The sequence below is a fragment of the Podarcis cretensis genome, assembly GCF_951804945.1.
Source record: "Podarcis cretensis genome assembly, chromosome: 7".
NCBI lineage: Eukaryota > Metazoa > Chordata > Lepidosauria > Squamata > Lacertidae > Podarcis > Podarcis cretensis.
The window spans coordinates 71,098,411-71,116,414 of NC_137176.1; the positions used below are offsets into that span (position 1 = coordinate 71,098,411).

At 43.5% G+C, this 18,004-nt stretch overlaps 2 long non-coding RNA genes across 2 annotated transcripts in view; one reads left to right on the forward strand and one right to left on the reverse strand.

Annotated features, from left to right (window-relative positions):
* The window catches only part of LOC307220788, an 88,764-nt gene that overhangs the window by 20,664 nt on the left and 50,096 nt on the right, over nucleotides 1–18,004 (reverse strand). The window lies entirely within an intron of this gene.
* On the forward strand, nucleotides 4–17,850 carry LOC307220793. The gene is made up of 2 exons (XR_013841103.1): nucleotides 4–218; nucleotides 16,341–17,850. It is a non-coding gene; the product is annotated as an uncharacterized lncRNA (long non-coding RNA).

Consider the following 18,004-nt stretch of genomic DNA (forward strand, 5'->3'; position numbering starts at 1 on the left):
TTTTGTTCGCAGGCAGCTCCTCATTCAGGTGGCGGCTCCCCAGCGCAGCGCGAGCAAAGGCGGGCGCCGGGAGCGGCCAATCGCCTGCAAAGGTGTGTGAGGCCCTGGCCAATGGGCGGGCGGCGGCTGCGCGTGATCAGCGGCTGCCCAGCAGCGTGGAGGCAAAGTCGTCTCGGCGTGTACACAAACCCGGCAGCGTGTCCCGGCGCAGCCTTCGGGTAAGTCCCAGTTGCTGGCTGAGTCAGTGTCACGTCTCTTCCCGCCCCCGCCCCTCCTCCCCTCCCCTTCTCCGGATCCCTGTGGGAGAGGCGAGGTGGGCTGCAGGGATCTTGTGCTTAGCAACTAAGACAGCTGGTGGTAAAAGTGGCATGCAAGAATTTCATTTTATTTTTTAACCCTCCCCATTCGGCTCCATCCTCTTATACAGATAAGATATGTATATAACAGGAAGTAACCATGAATGTGGGTGGTAATATTGTTCCACAGGGAACCAGTAGCTAGGCAACTGAGTGTAGCTTTTAAGCAGCATCAGAGACAACAGATTTATTTCTTTGTTTTTAATCCTTTGGCACTTATCAAGCTCACTGTAGCCCATGAAAGTTTATGCTACAATAAGCCAAGGTGACACAAAACTCCTGTTTTTCCTAAACTAACAAGAGTTTTGTGGCACTTTGAGTTACTGCAGCATAAACTTTCATGGGCCACAATGAACTTGGTAATCTTTCAGGTGCCAGACAACTCTTTTGTTGCCTGTCTAGAACCTGCTTAGGACTGGGCACTGTTTACTGTTCACCTATTTGAGGAAGAGAGTGATAATTTGTTTAAGCAGCTTGGCAATTGAGACTTCTGAACTGAGAATTTTAAGACCTGAAATTTTCTGGTAAGGCTTGGGAGGCAGGGAACCAAATTCTGTTCTTTTATTTGTTTGTTTGTGAAATTTATATACCAGCTTTTCCTTCAAGGAGCTCTAGGTGACATATATTCCCTTTCCATTTAATCCTCACAACAACCCTGTGAGGTAGGTTAGGCTGAGAGATAGTAACTAGTTCAAGGCTACCCATTGAACTTCATATCTGAGTGGGGATTTGAACCCTGGTCTCCCAGGTCATTGTCTGACACTCTAACCATTCCACCACATTGGCTTTGGCTTTCTTCCTGTATCAGAAGGAATAGGGAAAACATCAACATTAGGGATTGCATGAAAGACCTGTCTCTGCTCAGGTGGGGATGGCTGTAGAGTTGCAAGGTGAGCGAGCCATAAATAGTACTATCAGTAGCAACGAAGGTATAATACAGCTAACAGGAGTAGCAGACGACTTCGCTTCTGAGCTTAGCCTACCTAATTCCCTTTCTTAGCCTCAGTGTGGATATTCTGTTGTGCAGCTCCTGGCTGAGCCAAGTTGTTCTGGAAAAAATCTTAGCTAACTATCCATGTCAGTTTTTATGGACATCACAGCCCACCCACTTCATGCTGCTCTGAATATCTAGCATGTTTTGCCATATTCTGTGGAAAAAGTTGTAGCAGCCTGTTTAATCTCAGGTATTCCTGCCCTCCTTTCTGTTCTTTGTTTGCTGTAATACATAGAATCCAAAACAGAGTTCAGTTTTTGTTTATGCTGGCTTTAAGAAGAGTTCAGATTGCAGTGTTAACCGTAAATTATTACTGTTTACATTTGTTTCTCTTTGATCTTAATATATCTGAACAAACATTTCAGTGCTTTCTATCATTCTGGTCTACGTGCCTTGTTCTTGCCTGTAGTTTTCAATGCAGAATTAGGTGCCCCCAACGTCTGACACACCTAAATGAAGAGATGCAAAGTGTTGCTTTTGAAGTAGGTTCAGTGATACTTCCTTCTGAGTAAACATGGCTAGGTTTGTGCCACAAGTCCTGTCCATATGTTACACATATGACTACGGTGTGAGTTTCTTAAATCCCTATTCATTGCCACTACCATTGCTCATAATAAGGATTCATTCCTGTTTGGCTATTAGTGTGGTATTAAGTAAGATGTAGCTGTTTTGTCTGGATAAGAAATGTTATTGGATTCCACGGTGGAAAATGTGTGGCTCTTTTATCTGTCCTATGATTGTACAGTGGTACCTCAGGTTACATATGCTTCAGGTTACATACGCTTCAGGTTACAGACTCTGCTAACCCAGAAATAGTACCTCGGGTTAAGAACTTTGCTTCAGGATGAGAACAGAAATCGTGCTCCGGCGGCGCTGCAGCAGCAAGAGGCCCCATTAGCTAAAGTGGTGCTTCAGGTTAAGAACAGTTTCAGGTTAAGTACGGACCTCCGGAATGAATTAAGTACTTAACCCGAGATACCACTGTACTTAGGTGGATTCATTTTTCTGCTAATGTATTTCTTCTTGTTTCTATTTTTTATCATTCAAAGACCACAGGGTTGTTTACAACATACATATACAAAATGAGAGCACACAATGCATAACAAAAAAACCAAAAAGAAACCAATAACCCCCTTCCACAAACACATCTGAAACACCATGGATTATAATCTGACAAAGTTATAGAGAAACATCAGGAGAAACACTGGACTCGGCTTCATTTTACTTCTGCAAAATGGAGATGAGTCATGGTTTCCTTTCAATTATGCTGGTGAGCAGGAGGACTGTACATGCTTTTTATACAGAAAGTATATGAACTACGAGCTGCATATGCACTTATTTTGGCATTCTGATATGAAACAAGAAAGAAAGAAAGGTAAGCCCCTAAGAGGAGAAGCGATGAAGGGTGTGATAGCTGTGTGGTAGCGTGTCAATTGCAGTGCAAGTGTGCTGCTCCTGTGATCACGCCTTGTCATCTAGTATGAATATGTATGTGAATCCACAGCTTTGGCTGAATATGACACAGTGTGAGTTGACATGATACTTCTATGCACTAAGTTCAGATCAAACTTGTAGTTAATGTCTTTCCAATCAGGAAAAGAGCCAGCACAATGAATGTTAAATTTGCTTGTGGGCAATGTTTGTTAGAATCCTGTCTCAGCCCAGGACTCATTGGGTGCTGTGGTACCATCCATCCCTTAGTTGTGAATCTGGCTTGTCTTCGGCCACCCAGAGAGCCTTTGCCAGAGTAAGAATTTTAACTAATACATCTCGCATCTGCTTAACACTTTTGTTTGTGCTGGCTCTTTCTTGGTTGCCTGACAGCTGCACTAAAGGTAAAAGGTAAAGGTACCCCTGCCCGTACGGGCCAGTCTTGACAGACTCTGGGGTTGTGCGCCCATCTCACTTAAGAGGCCAGGGGCCAGCGCTGTCCGGAGACACTTCCGGGTCACGTGGCCAGCGTGACATCGCTGCTCTGGCCAGAGCCAGAGCCAGAGCCAGAGCCAGAGCCGCACACGGAAACGCCGTTTACCTTCCCGCTGGTAAGCGGTCCCTATTTATCTACTTGCACCCGGAGGTGCTTTCGAACTGCTAGGTTGGCAGGCGCTGGGACCGAGCAGCGGGAGCGCACCCCGCCGCAGGGATTCGAACCGCCGACCTTTCGATCGGCAAGTCCTAGGCGCTGAGGCTTTAACCCACAGCGCCACCTGCGTCCCTGACAGCTGCACTAGGGCCCCTTATATACACACGTCTGTTTTTGAATGGGCTTAGTCCTCACCACTGCATTACAGTGCCCCCGTATTTGGTGAGATGAGACCTAAACTGCTTTCTTAATAGCTAATTACTATTATTATTATTATTATTATTAGCTATTAAGAAAGCAGAATTTATTGCTTTCGGTAGATGGCTTGCTCTGGATGGGTTTGCACTTCCCAAAAAGAACAATAAGGCTTTTCCTCAAGTCAAGGAGTGTCAGTTGAGATGCAGATTGCCTCTGCAACTGTTAACTGGATCGTGAGAGCCTGGCCTCAGTAATCCATGCACTAGTAACCTCTCGATTTGATTACTGCAATGCATTCTACATGGGGTATGCTTGTTAAGGACATTCTGGAAGCTGCAGCTAGTGAAAAACACAGCCACCGTGCCATTAGGTGTCATGAGACACCGATCCTCGGGAGGAAAGGGTTAAATCTCCTCTCTCCCCCCCCCCACCTGTGATTTCAGTTATTATCAACCACCACCACCCAGTGGGGGGAGTAAGTACAGTGGGCAGTATCCAGTCAAGGAGTTAAACATTAGTGCAACAACTTTTAGCTATCCAGTGTAATTTCCCCACCTTCTCTTCTTCCTACCCGCACTCTTGGCCCCTCCATTAAATCTGTTCCTTAAGGTTGGGGGGAAATCGGCCCATGTTGCAAATGTGACTTCTTCTGGGTCTAGATAGCAGACCCCTTCCAGAATCCAGCAACTCACATGCACAGTTCCAGTTCAGTGTTGATATGCCACACTCTAGGAGTTGTTACTTGGTGCATCCTGTCTATTTTGTATGTTTTATACCTTGCTAATCCTTTCTGGTAAGACATTCCTCTTTTGGGTTTTGGTTCTGGATCAAACAGCACTTAGCAAAGTGTCTCTTGCTTGTTTTGTAGCAAAACAATAATTACTATACCATTGTTGTTGTTTCTTTTCTGTGATTTCTCTAGCTAGGGTCCTTCCTTGAGCAGCATTTAAAAACATTGCATGGAGACTGTTACTGTTCACTGCCAAGTTTAATGTTGATTACTGAACAAATGATACCACCAGCTTCTTAAATTATGAATGGCCGACTGGCTGTTGACAAAGCAATTTTATCTTGCTCCCAGAAGCCCAATCAAATTTTAATTAAGGCATGGTAAAAAATAGTTCCACATAAGAAAACTGTTCTCAAAATTGTATGTGTGTGAGAGAGATCCTAGACTTCAGTGTTTATTCAGATTCAAACACAGAATAATTATAAATGACTTGATATGATAGCCATGTTCAAATATATAAAAGGATGTCACATAGAGGAGGGAGAAAGGTTGTTTTCTGCTGCTCCAGAGAAGCGGACACGGAGCAATGGTTCCAAACTACAAGAAAGAAGATTCCACCTAAACATTAGGAAGAACTTCCTGACAGTAAGAGCTGTTTGACAGTGGAATTTGCTGCCAAGGAGTGTGGTGGAGTCTCCTTCTTTGGAGGTCTTTAAGCAGAGGCTTGACAACCATATGTCAGGAGTGCTCTGATGGTGTTTCCTGCTTGGCATGGGGTTGGACTCGATGGCCCTTGTGGTCTCTTCCAACTCTATGATTCTATGACTTGGATGAAGGAATTGAGGGGATGCTTATCAAATTTGCATATGACATCAAACTGGGAGGGGCAGCCAATGCTGAAAAATAAATAAATCAGGATTCAAGATGACCTTAACAAATTGGAGAACTAACAGAATGAATTTCAGTAGGGACAATTGTAAGGTTCTGCACTTGGGCAGGAATATAAGATGCGGGACACCTGGACTGCCAGTAGTACATGTGGAAAGGATTTAGGAGTCTTCATAGACCACAAGCTTAACATGAGTCAACAGTGTGATGCAGCAGCAAAAAAAGAGGTAATACTATTCTAAGCTGCATCAGCAAAAGTATAGTGTCCCGATCAAGGGAAGTAATAGAACCACTCTATTCTGCCTTGGTCAGACCATACCTGGAATACTGAGTCCCGTTCTGGGCACCACAATTTAAGAAGCATATTGACAAGCTGGAACATATGCAGAGGAGAGCACAAAGATGAAAAAAGGTCTGGAAACCAAGCTTTATGAGGAACGGTCAAGAAAGTTGGGTGTGTTTAGCCTGGAATAGACGAGACACAGAAGAAATATTATAGCTATTTTCAAATATCTAAAGGACTGTTACATGATGCAAGCTTGTTTTCTCCTGCTCTGGAGGCTACAAGAAAGGAGATTCCTACTAAACATCAGAAAGGACTTTCTGACAGTAAGAGCTGTTTGATGGTGGAATGAACTCCCTCAGGAGCAGTGGAGTATCCTTCCTGGGAGGGTTTTAAGCAGAGGTTGGGTGGACATCTGTCTTAGCTAAGATTCCTGCAGGGGGTTGGACTAGATGACCCTTGGAGTCCCTTCTAACTCTGCAGTTCTATTATTCTATGGTTCTGTTGTCTACCTGCTAAGCAAATACATCTGCTTCACAGATAAATGTGCACTCAGTATGCTTTGCCAAGATTCGCATGTGCACAGAAGCAGGGACTGATGCAAAACAAGAGAAAGTAGATAGAAATATTTGTACAGGGTTATGTGGTGAGAAGCCAGGAGTTCTGTTTACAACCCGCCTGTTTAATCTCCAGTTTAGCCTGTTCCCTAACAAAAAAAAATTAAGGCTGATGGTGACTTGTCTGAGATAGTTAATGAATCCATGATGGATCTGGGGCAGAACCAAGGCTAAAATTCATGACTTTATGGACCATGTTGATGTTGTTCCAGAGTCATGTCTTAATATTGATTGCCAGCATGCATAAGCCAAATCAGATGCCCTTTTAGTTAGCCTGCATGTTTCCTGTTGATCAAAGAGTGCAATTTATCAAACATGGCATACTTAATGTTTTTAGTGTTTTTCTGGCATCGTCAACTGAACCCCCAGCAAATGCCTAAGCAGTGAGTTTCTCCACTAGCCGTTCAGTGCCAGGCTAGCAGCGCCTAGGGCTTGCCGATCGAAAGGTCGGCGGTTCGAATCCCTGCGGCGGGGTGCGCTCCCGCTGCTCGGTCCCAGCGCCTGCCAACCTAGCAGTTCGAAAGCACCTCCGGGTGCAAGTAGATAAATAGGGACCGCTTACCAGCGGGAAGGTAAACGGCGTTTCCGTGTGCGGCTCTGGCTCGCCAGAGCAGCGATGTCACGCTGGCCACGTGATCCGGAAGTGTCTCCGGACAGCGCTGGCCCCCGGCCTCTTGAGTGAGATGGGCGCACAACCCCAGAGTCTGTCAAGACTGGCCCGTACGGGCAGGGGTACCTTTACCTTTACCTTTTACTTACAATATTTTGGTAGTTTAGAGGAAGCTGCTCTGAGGGAAGCACAACATGTCATGTTTGTGCGACATTCAAAACCCTTTGTGTCATATCCCAAGTCTGGATCTGAAACCCTGCTTTGGTTTGCCCATAAGGGGAGGGAGCAGGACTGTTACATAAGATAAGCTGCTAGCATCAGCTTCCCTGGTACTTGGTGAGGAGAGAAGAGGATTTGAGGCATGTGAAGAATGAGACCTACATAAATAGAGCATATATGTATGAGTAGCAGTGGACTTTTGCTTTACATACCAGCTAAGTGTGACTCAAAAGTTGTATACAGTATGCACTGCTTCTAATTATTATAACCCCAGCTCTTAAGTCTTGTACCAGGCATAGGCAAACTCAGCCCTCCAGATGTTTTAGGACTACAAATCCCATCATCCCTGACCACTGGTCCTGTTAGCTAGGGATGATGGGAGTTGTAGTCCCAAAACATCTGGAGGGCCGAGTTTGCCTATGCCTGTCAAGCTTCTAACTAGAAAGCATACCGTATTTTTCGCTCTATAGGACGCACTTTTCCCCCTCCAGAAATGAAGGGGAAATCTGGGTGCGTCCTATGGGGCGAATACAGGCTTTCGCTGAAGCTTGGAGAGCGAGAGTGGTCATGCGCACCGACCCCTCTCGCTTTCCAGGCTTCAGGAAGACATCCGCAGCCTAGGCAGTCCTGCGAGAGGTCCCGCAGGGATGTCCAGGCTGCGGATAGCAGCCTGCTTTCCGGAGCGTCGGGCGCCCTGAAAACAGAGTGCCCGGCACTTCGGGAACAAATCCGCAGCGTGGGGAGCCCTGCGGGAGTTCCCCACAGGGCTCCCCACGCTGCGGATAGCAGCCTGCCACCCGGTGGGCAGGGCGCCCTGAAGCAGAGCGCCTCGTGCGCCGGACAGACATAGGCCAGCCCCACAAGCTCGGGGGGCAGCAGGGAGGCGCAGCGCCGCCATCCCGCTGTTCCCCGACCTGGTTCAGTTTCCCCGGCCTGCTTTTGAGGGGGAAATAAAGGGAAAAATTTTTTCCTTTATTTCCCCCCCCAAAAAAACTAGGTGCGTCCTATGGGACGGAGCGTCCTATGGGACGAAAAATACTGTACTTACAGTACAATTGTACTGTTTACCCAGAAGTAAGTTCCACAGACTTTATTCCCTGGTAAATGTGTTAGCAGCCGTAATCCTAAACTTTGTTTTCTTCTTATACTGTGTTTACTCTTGCAGACAAAAAAAAAAAGCAGTGTTTTGGACTTAATGTTTCAGGTATTTCTCACAGATTAGCTGCACACCCAGGTGCACTTGTTCTCCTCCTGCCTTAATTTAGTGATGTGATGCATGCATGCTTTGTTTTTAAGCAGAAGCAATTAAGAACTGACCTTTAACTCTAAATAAAACCTTGGAGTCTGTTGCAGAACAATTTGCACCAGAATGACACAGTCTGGGTACTTGTTGTCATGCTACAGAGTGTTACTAGGGAGAAAGCATATACAGTAGTTTACATGCTTTCCAAACAGGTTCTGGGTACATCAGAGCTTGTTTTTACTTCGTTTTTCTTTCTCTCCTGCCTTAGATCCTCTTCTCTTTTCCTTCAGTATATTGCTCCCCCCTCCCCTTTCCACATATCATGACGATGTCCTTTGGTCATGTGTTAAAGTCAAGGTCCATGAGAATTTTATGAGGTTGATGCAGATAGTTTCAAAGTGAAAAGAGGACTGCAGTCATTTATCTGGCCAGTTAAAGCTACGGCTATCAAACTTGGAAGGTGGCCCTGTGTACACAATCAGCTTTATCTGCAACGTGATGAAGAAGAAATACGGTAGGGAACTAGAAAAATTGCACCGGGTGTCCTGGACCCCACCATTGGTTGATGGTGTGAAGAAGACGAAAACCTTTGGTGGGGAAGGAAAGCAGAGGTGAAAAGAGAAATGCCACTCCCATCCTCAGTACAGTGGTACCTCGGGTAAAGTACTTAATTTGTTCTGGAGGTCCGTTCTTAACCTGAAACTGTTCTTAACCTGAAGCACCACTTTAGCTAATGAGGCCTCCCGCTGCCACCACCAGAGCATGATTTCTGTTCTCATCCTGAAGCAAAGTTCTTAACCCGAGGTACTATTTCTTGGTTAGCGGAGTCTGTAACCTGAAGCGTATGTAACCTGAAGCGTATATAACCCAAGGTACCACTGTATGTTGAAATTGCAGTGGCAGACTTCCTTCTTTTAAATGGCACTTCCTTCTTTTAAAATGGCACTCCGAGTTGCAGCAAAGATAGAAGCATTTGTGTGAGCTGTCGCTGAATGAACAGAAATGTGAACACGCTCAATTAATCCAGGAGTTAGAAGGATGGAGGGAGAACAATGAGGGGAAACATTCAAGTAAGAGAAGGACAAGGCTAAAATAATTCTAGCAAATACACTGAAACTAGCTTAGAAATTATTGGTAATTGTTACTTGCCTGCCCATAACTATTTGCTATCTCTTCCATATTTCCCTTCTCAAACTCTGAATCTGTTGTCCTCAAGCTTCTTATTTTATACAGTGTTTAATTGCCACTAGTGTATTGAGAATTGTCTTAATATGTGCCTGCTAGTATCCTCTACCTGCACTTGTCGGATAGGTACAGTGTGTGTTTTCTCATTGTGTATTCAGGTTAGTTCCTAAATACTGACGCAGCACTTGCTAGCTAGGAAAGCAGGCAAGGTGCCAGGGCCAGCCTGTGTCCCTGAATGCTCTAGCTCAAATTTCCATCGCTGTGGATCATGTGAAGGGCAAGTTCCTTCATAAAACTGTGTACAGGTGTTTCTGCCTTTGGACCTTAGCACATTACTCTGCAGTTGTAGAAAGGTTTGCCTTGGAAACGTTTGTCTGAGTCATATTTGTGGAAACGTTGCAAGAAGAAACTGCATGATTTGAACATAAGCATCACAGATTTCTTTTTGTGCGGTGGGTTGTTATCAAAGTGTCCTTCACACCCACGCATCCATCTTTGCTCACTTGAAAACCAGTAGCATGAATTCCCAAGTAAATATTTCCCCTCCCCTTAATTCCTCTTCTCCCTTCCCAGTTGCTTGTGCTGTTCTTAAAGTCATGACCTGGGAGCGGCTAATTGGTCAGCTGGACTTGATTGAGGCTGAGGAAACTGACTTCTGCTGAATTATTTTACAGTCTTTATATAGGTTTTTTTTTGGGGGGGGGGGGACTTTTCCAAACAACTTCCAACCAGGAGCACTATGGGCAGCAGGTCTGAGTTCCTTTGTCCTTTTAGTAACTCAACTGAATAACACAACTTAATATGATGTATAATTTTAATTTTATTCTATTAGTAGCTGCTTGTTTGGCCATATCACAGGGCTGGAAGGAGTCCTCAGGTTTTTATATAAATATTTGGTTCCATAAAGTATTGTTTATTTATGAGGAATTGACATATAAACTAAAGGTATCTTGGGTTACAGCTAAACCTATGGATTTTGTCTCCATTTGTCAGCCATTTATTACTCATATGATAGGCTAATCACAGGGATGGTACGTCCCAATGAAATATGGCTTTATTGATTATTCCTAACATTTGTTTCATACGTTTTCTTTATGAGGCTGGTTTTTGTTGGAATATCTTATTCAATGTGTAGTCTCTTGGGAATGTTCTTTATAATGGATGTGAAACCTGGTTTGATTCGATTTTTTTGTACTGTTTTTCACGTTCTTTATTTATTTCATATTTCTTATAGCTATGCTTCAATGTGACAACCATCAGAGCAGATTTTCAGAGTTAGATGAATTACTTGGGTACACACAGTATCTTTCTTTTTGCTGAAAATTGAAGCATTGTGACTTGATCTGTCTTCAGTTTGGCAAGCTAAGTGAAATTTCTCAAAGGCTACACTGTGCTCAGATGAGTTATATAGGCACCAATTGGATATGCAGTCAATCCACATTAATTTTTAAAAGTTCGCATTAAGGGGCAAATGCAGAAAAACCTTGAGAGGCCACTATTAGACAAGCTAATAAGCTAAGAATGAGAAGTGAAGGAGAAGAAGACCTGCTAATGAGATAATTTTAATTCTGCTTCTTCATACATTACTATTTCTAATGAGGAAATGAACCTGTGTGAGAGAAAAGCATGTATCTTGTCTTTTTTGTTTGAATGCATGCCAACAGCTGAATATAATAAATACTCAGCTGTTATTTGAAACAACTTTAGATATTTAGCTTATTGGGACTTGTGTCCCAACACACAAATTACTGAGTAGACCCACCAAAACTCATGGATCTAACACGGTCATATTCATTCATTTCTATGGGTCTACTCTAAGTTAAACTTCACTGAGTACCATGTCTTTAACTTTGCAAAACTGTGTGTTACAGACAGCGTTCAAAACCCTCATTGTTCTAGGTGCATTTTGCGACATTAGCTTGAGCCTTAGCTCGAGCTCTGGGCGCAGTACTGTGCCTAAGATTTCAGATTAAATCTGCAGAGTGGAAGGAAAGGAGGATTTTTTTCCTGCCTCCCCACTTCCAGCTACTCTCTGAAGACTGGAGATCTTCTTAAGAATATTAGGCGTGTGGGGAAGGGAAGGACTAGACCATATGAAAAAGGAACATAAAACGGCCTCGGTCCTATATACCTGAAGGAGCGTCTCCACCCCCATCGTTCAGCCTGGACACTGAGATCCAGCACCGAGGGCCTTCTGACGGTTCCCTCATTGCGAGAAGTGAGGTTAGAGGGAACCAGACAGAGGGCCTTCTCGGTAGTGGCTCCCGCCCTGTGGAATACACTCCCTTCAGATGTGAAGGAAATAAGCAGCTATCTTCTCTTTAAAAGACACCTGAAGGCAGCCCTGTTTAGGGAAGTTTTTAATATTTAATGCTGTATTGTTTTTAACACTTGATTGGAAGCCGCCCAGAGTGGCTGGGGAAACTCAGCCAGATGGGCGGGGTATAATAACAATAGTAAATTATTATTATTATTATTATTATTATTATTATTATTATTATTATATAATATTTTAGCTGCAGCTCATTCATTTTCAGCTTTGTATTCTTGTTATTAAAAAAGTGCGCCTAGACATTCCACCCATAACCTAGGTTTAAGGTGCCATTTAGCTCCTAGCTTTCATATCTCAGTTTCTAACACTGGTTACAGAGCCTTGTTTATTTGACACCATTTTATCATAAAAGTGAATAGCAAGGTAAAATATTGTGTTGCGCAAAAAGCCTTGGACTGGGGTGACAGATGGAAGAACTCAGTCAAGGCAACACTGGCTACGTAAGCCTTAAGTTGTTTGTGCTGCACTTAAAATGTCAGTCACAAGATATTGTCTTTTTATTCTAGGGCGTCACAGTGTAAATGATTAACACGGGCCATAGCATGGTTGGCACCAAGACGACACACTACATTTCAAACTGGAAAACATAATATTGTTCGCTTAGTAAGAAGGATCCCAGAAAGATTAAGAATGTTTTAGCAGGGAAGGGAGGAAGAGCAAGGATTTGATCCTTTGAGTTAAAGCTGTTTGTTTTTATGAGTCTCCTGCGCCAGTAGTACCTCAAGCTTATTTTGAACTTGGGACTTATTTTAAAATTCTTCTACTTTGTGGGTTCCCCATATCCACTACCTATAATAATTTGTTTACAGGTATCTTTTCCCTCCTGGAGCAAACAGGGCAGGCTGAATAGTACAGGAAGAAAGGTTAAACACCTTTCCCAACCTGTTGCTGTTCTAAAGTAATTGGCAGCCTACACGCACATGCACCCCTCACTGTACCGCAGCGTGTTTTTTTAAAAATGTCTAGAGAGCTGGCATAGATCTCCTGTCCTGGAATAACCTGTAGTTTGGCCCAGAGTTTAGTGGTTGGCTTCAGCCCCTTCAAATCAAATAGACAAGCAAAATATGACCTCTAGTGGACACTTTGGGACTGAGATTAATGATGTGGCAAATCATGAGAAACTTGAAAGAACCAGGTTGAAAGAATCCACGCTGATTGGATTTGTTTATTTTGTCTGTCTTTTAAACCCCACCTCTAGGCAACCTCAGGACACAGAAATGCTTATCTTTCAATGTTGTGGATCACATGTTATACGAGCAAATTGAAATCTATACAGTGGTACCTCTGGTTACGTACTTAATTCGTTCCGGAGGTCCGTTCTTAACCTGAAACTGTTCTTAACCTGAAGCACCACTTTAGCTAATGGGGCCTTCCGCTGCTGCTGTGCCGCCGCTGCACAATTTCTGTTCTCATCCTGATGCAAAGTTCTTAACCCGAGGTAATATTTCTGTAACCTGAAGCGTATGTAACCCGAGGTACCACTGTATATGTGTTTTATTCTTTCCAATGTACCCAGGAAGGCTGTAGCTGCCTCTGGGATGTTTCAAATCCTTGCTTGAGATGTTCAATTAAGAAAAACCTAAATTTATAATCCTTTTCCTTTCAGAGAGGAAAAACTTGTGTAGTCAGCCAAAGCACTTTTATTGCCATTGTTTTTGGTTGTGGAATAAAAGGGCACTGGGAATCTATAATACAGGAAAGTACCAAGTCAGACTATTGGTCTACTTAGCTCTGTATTTTTTAACTCCCTGGCAGCAGCTCTGATGAGTTTCAGACAGGAGTCTTGCCCTGCCCAACCTATTGATGTCTCTGGTTGAGCACAGAGTGCTTTGCATGTAACTACCAAGTTACAACTCTCCCACTAACCATCTGGCACATATTTTCAATTTTGTTAATTTTTAGTACAGTCGTACCTTGGATCTCAAATGCCTTGGCTCCCAAACGAGCGAAACCTGGAAATGAGTGTTCTGGTTTTCGAATGATTTCCGGAAGCCGAACGTCCAGTGTGGCTTCTGATTGGCTGCAGGAGCTTCCTACAGCCAATCAGAAGCCACGCTTTGGTTCCGATCATTTTGGAAGTTGAACGGACTTTCGGAACAGATTCCGTTTGACTTTCAAGGTACGACTGTACATTAACTTGTAGGAAAAAAAGACTACCTATATTTCTGTGCTACTTTGTGTCCAACACCAGATTTTCCAAATCTAGTAAACAAAATGATTTTTTTCCTTCAAGTAGAACTTAATCTTTCTTATGCTTACATTGTTTGAAGGTTGAACAGCACCTGATAAGAGTGAACATCCCAAAATACATCTTTTCTTAGCAGATCCTGGTCTAGAGTCAAATATGCCCAGTGAAAAACATAGCTAGCTTGCTTGGGACATTGAGAGAGGCAGCCTTGGAACTGGTTGGGCTTGCCACAGCTGACACTAAGAAATGGGGGAAGGTATCATCTCTCTGGTCAGAGAAATGAGATGGACAGTTGGCATGATCACTCCCAATCCTCTGCTCAGATGCTGAGGCCGAATCCTGGCACAATGGATGCTCTGTGAGTGCCTGGTTCCCATGTCTGAGAAACTGGCTGGCTGCCTTCCCTGGAAAGTTGTGCTCCCGCTGGAGAAACAGGTTTGCAGTCTGGGAATGCTTTCTGGATCCTACCTTGTCAGTGGAGATCCAAGTGGCCTTGGTGGCTTGGAACACCTTTTGTCAGCTGCAGCCATTCCTGGATTGGAACAGCTTGATCTCAGTACTCTGGGAATTGGTAGCTTCAAGACTGGACTACTGCAATACCCTCTTTGTGTTTGGTCCAGAAGCTAGTTATTGCAGAGTGCTGCAGTGTAATTGCTGACAGAAGTGACACACTATCGGCATGCAACATTGCCACTTCCCCCCCCCCACACACACACAAGTGCCAAATAATGTTTGTACCACACTTGCAATAAATTCATCATTTAGTGTGACACTGCCCATTAATTGTATTGTTTTTGGCACTGCTAAAGTTTGGTTTCAGCAAGCCTACCTTGGCATATAATTTTAGCAAGTTGCATTAGCATGTAACTTGTTTTTAATGTTTGCTTTCATTGGTATTTTGTACTGAGCATTTGTCTTTTGTAAGACTTTTAAGAGTTCTTTTGTTAGAGGAAGCAGTGCATAACTTTTCTTAAATAAAATTTAGTGCAGCAACAAAATCTGGGGGGGGGGGGGTGTCCTGCTGTAAAGCAACTGCATAGTCCTTGCCCTAAATGCAAGCCATTCCCTCTCACCACCTCTACATTGAGGTCATGCAGAGAACTGAAGCAACACCCAGCTCTATCTCCTTTTCATCAAATCCAGATGAGACAGTGGATTTTCTGAATCAGTGTCAAGGCACAGTAATGAACTAGATGAGTACTAGTAAACTAAGACTTAAATCACAGTATTGAAATTCGTTTCCCCAGCTGAGTGGTATTCAACCTGGAAATAGTGGGTTTGTTCATTTATAAAAGTACTTTATATAAAAGTAGTTCATTTATATAAAGTGGTTATATGCCGCCATCTCATAAAATACTAGGGTGTGTGTACAATATGTACTTGTATGAAGATGCTTACTGAATCTCTGCTGGAAGAGGTTTCTGATGGATAAAATAATAATTTCATACAACTTTTGAGTCTGTGGCCTAGCTAAACTGGAAAGGCCCGTGGCTACCTACCTTTTCCAGTACAAAACTAGTTGCATTTAGGTACTGTCTGTAGCAAATATTCATACTGAAAATAATAAACTCTTAGAATCCATGGTGGCCATTGTATGCATGAAAATTGCCGTGGCAATTGTGATCAATCCTGAATTGTTTTGTAGGTAGATGAAATAGGATACTAGAAGGCATTTAATGAATTGGAAGATCAGTCAAAATTAAAAACCATTGTTATGTAATCACATGATCTGATGAGAGCTGATCTGGAGAGCTAAATGACTTTGCTTGGTTCAGAATGATGACACTGGGTTGCAACTGCTAAGATTGCTGTTATCCTTTGATTTGTGAAATGAAATCACATGTGTATTCTGGAGGTGTGTAAGAAACATTGCTTTGGATGTGGTTCTTTGCAGCCTCCTCATTTTTGAGGCTGTCCCTATCTGCATTGGCATTTCAGTAAAGGCCAATCTTTTCAGTTGGAGCCTACGTCCTTTTCTGTTGGGTTTCAGGGAGGGATCCTGTCTAGGAACCCCTTTAAATTTCTCCAACAGTTCCATAGCATGGAACTGGCAACACTAAATGTGAGACTTCTAGTTGATGCCAGTTGGGTTCTCTGTGATATGGAGAAAACTAACAACAGTCCTCTGGACGATCTCAGTGTTTGAAATTAAGGTGTCAGGCAATCCTTATGGTATCTTGGATCCAGGTTTTTCAGGGTGTAGTAGACACTTGGACCTGGCCTGGTAGCAGAGATGTGACATACTATTGGCTGCCTGCCCCCATCAGCAGTCTTAACTGCTGTGTTCTGCCCTAGCTGGAGCTTTTGGAGCAGTCCCACATAGAGTACATTGCAACAATCCAGCCTCAAAGTTACCAATGCACTCCCTAGATAGGGAAGCTGGGCACATACTTTGAATGTCCTTTCCTGTTTAGGGTGAATGAAGCATCAAATAAATGGGTCACAGTCCAACTGCACAAGAAGCAACTGATTAGCTGTTAGTGGTATATCCTGCACTCTTGACAAAGCTAGAAACAAAGTGCACTGATGCAACTACAGCTATAGAGGAAAGGAGCCTGGAAAAGAAGAGGAGCCTCCGACGCTAGAGGAAACTCGGCACTTGCTAGAAGTATCTATCAAAGGATGGCAACATCTGAAGCTGTCCGTTTGGGCAGACCATGCATCAAAATAGGGGAACACTTGGAAGACTCACTTACCCAAACAAGAAAGAACATTCATGGTAAGTGCCCAGTGTTGACTTAGTTTGGGGCAGAGGCATCCTACAGTAGAATATGTCTAAGCTACTCAGAACCTAGAATGGGAATTTGGATAGTTATTTAGAAGACAGAGGGGCAGAGTGTGCCCGCCAATGGCCAATTCCTCAGATGCACTGTAATCCATCTTAAAATGTTTAGTGAACGTCAAAGATGATTTTCATGTGGCTGCGCTGCAGATTTGAAGAAAAGTGTGAGTGGAAAATGCTAGGCTGCTGGAATGAGCAGCAATCACTTGTGGTTTTGGAAAACATTATACCTCATATGCTTAGCACTCGTAGTGCTTGAAACGTTCTTTGGCACAAAGCTAGGTTGGGAAGAAACAACTCTTAAGGGTCCTGCAAAATCTAGCCTATGCCACCTTTATGCAGAATGTGAGTGTTTGGGGCAAAAGGAATAATCTGTTCTTGTATTTGGTGAAAAGCTAAATTCATTTTTGGAATGAATGGCAGACCCACATGCCTGATTCCTCTCTTTGTGGGACTGAGAACCTGCATGTTGTACAGTGGTACCTCGGGTTACGAACTTAATCCAATCCAGAGGTCCATTCTTAAACCAAAGTGTTCTTTAACAGAGGCGCACGCTTTCCCGCCGCCGGTGTTTGGCTGCTGTTCATCTTCCGGGGCAAAGTTCGCTAAACGGAACACTTACTTCCAATTTTGCGGAGTTTGTTGTCCGAAGCATTCGTTAACAGGGCTGTTTGTAGACTGAGGTACCACTGTACTTGGAAGGCTATGAGGGTTAGTAGACTCACTGAATACCCTCTTGAACACTGAATAGGATGTGAGGACCTTAAAGACTGCTTGGAGATTGAATGATAGAAACTGAGGGTAGCATTTATCTTCTTTTGCTGCTGTTTGTCTGCTGCAATTCTGTCATGACAATAGTATTTAGCATGATTGGGCTCCTGTTAACATAATACCTGGGGTGACAGACTAGGCTGGTGATTTGTGGGGAATGGACTTGAAGGCCAAATTGGAACCTGGACTGGGCCTGTTTTACCAAAGGGGAAATGATGTTTTCTATCCCTCATGTGACAAGAAGCTACTGTGCAAATATTAAAATAGGACAGTGATGTGACAGGTATGCTTAGGATTTGTAATAGAAACCCATGGAGTTACACTACATGTTCAATGAACACTGCACCTGAGAATAAAACCCATGCAATAGACGGAACAGTCCCTTTGTCCTCCTTTCCATTAATCTTGCCAACTGGAATCTCATTTAAAATATCAGCAGTTTGGTGCATCTAAACATAGTTTCTTTCCTTAGCAGTTTCTATTGGGCAGGTCTATAGGTCTTCATGTGTAATCATTCAAATAACA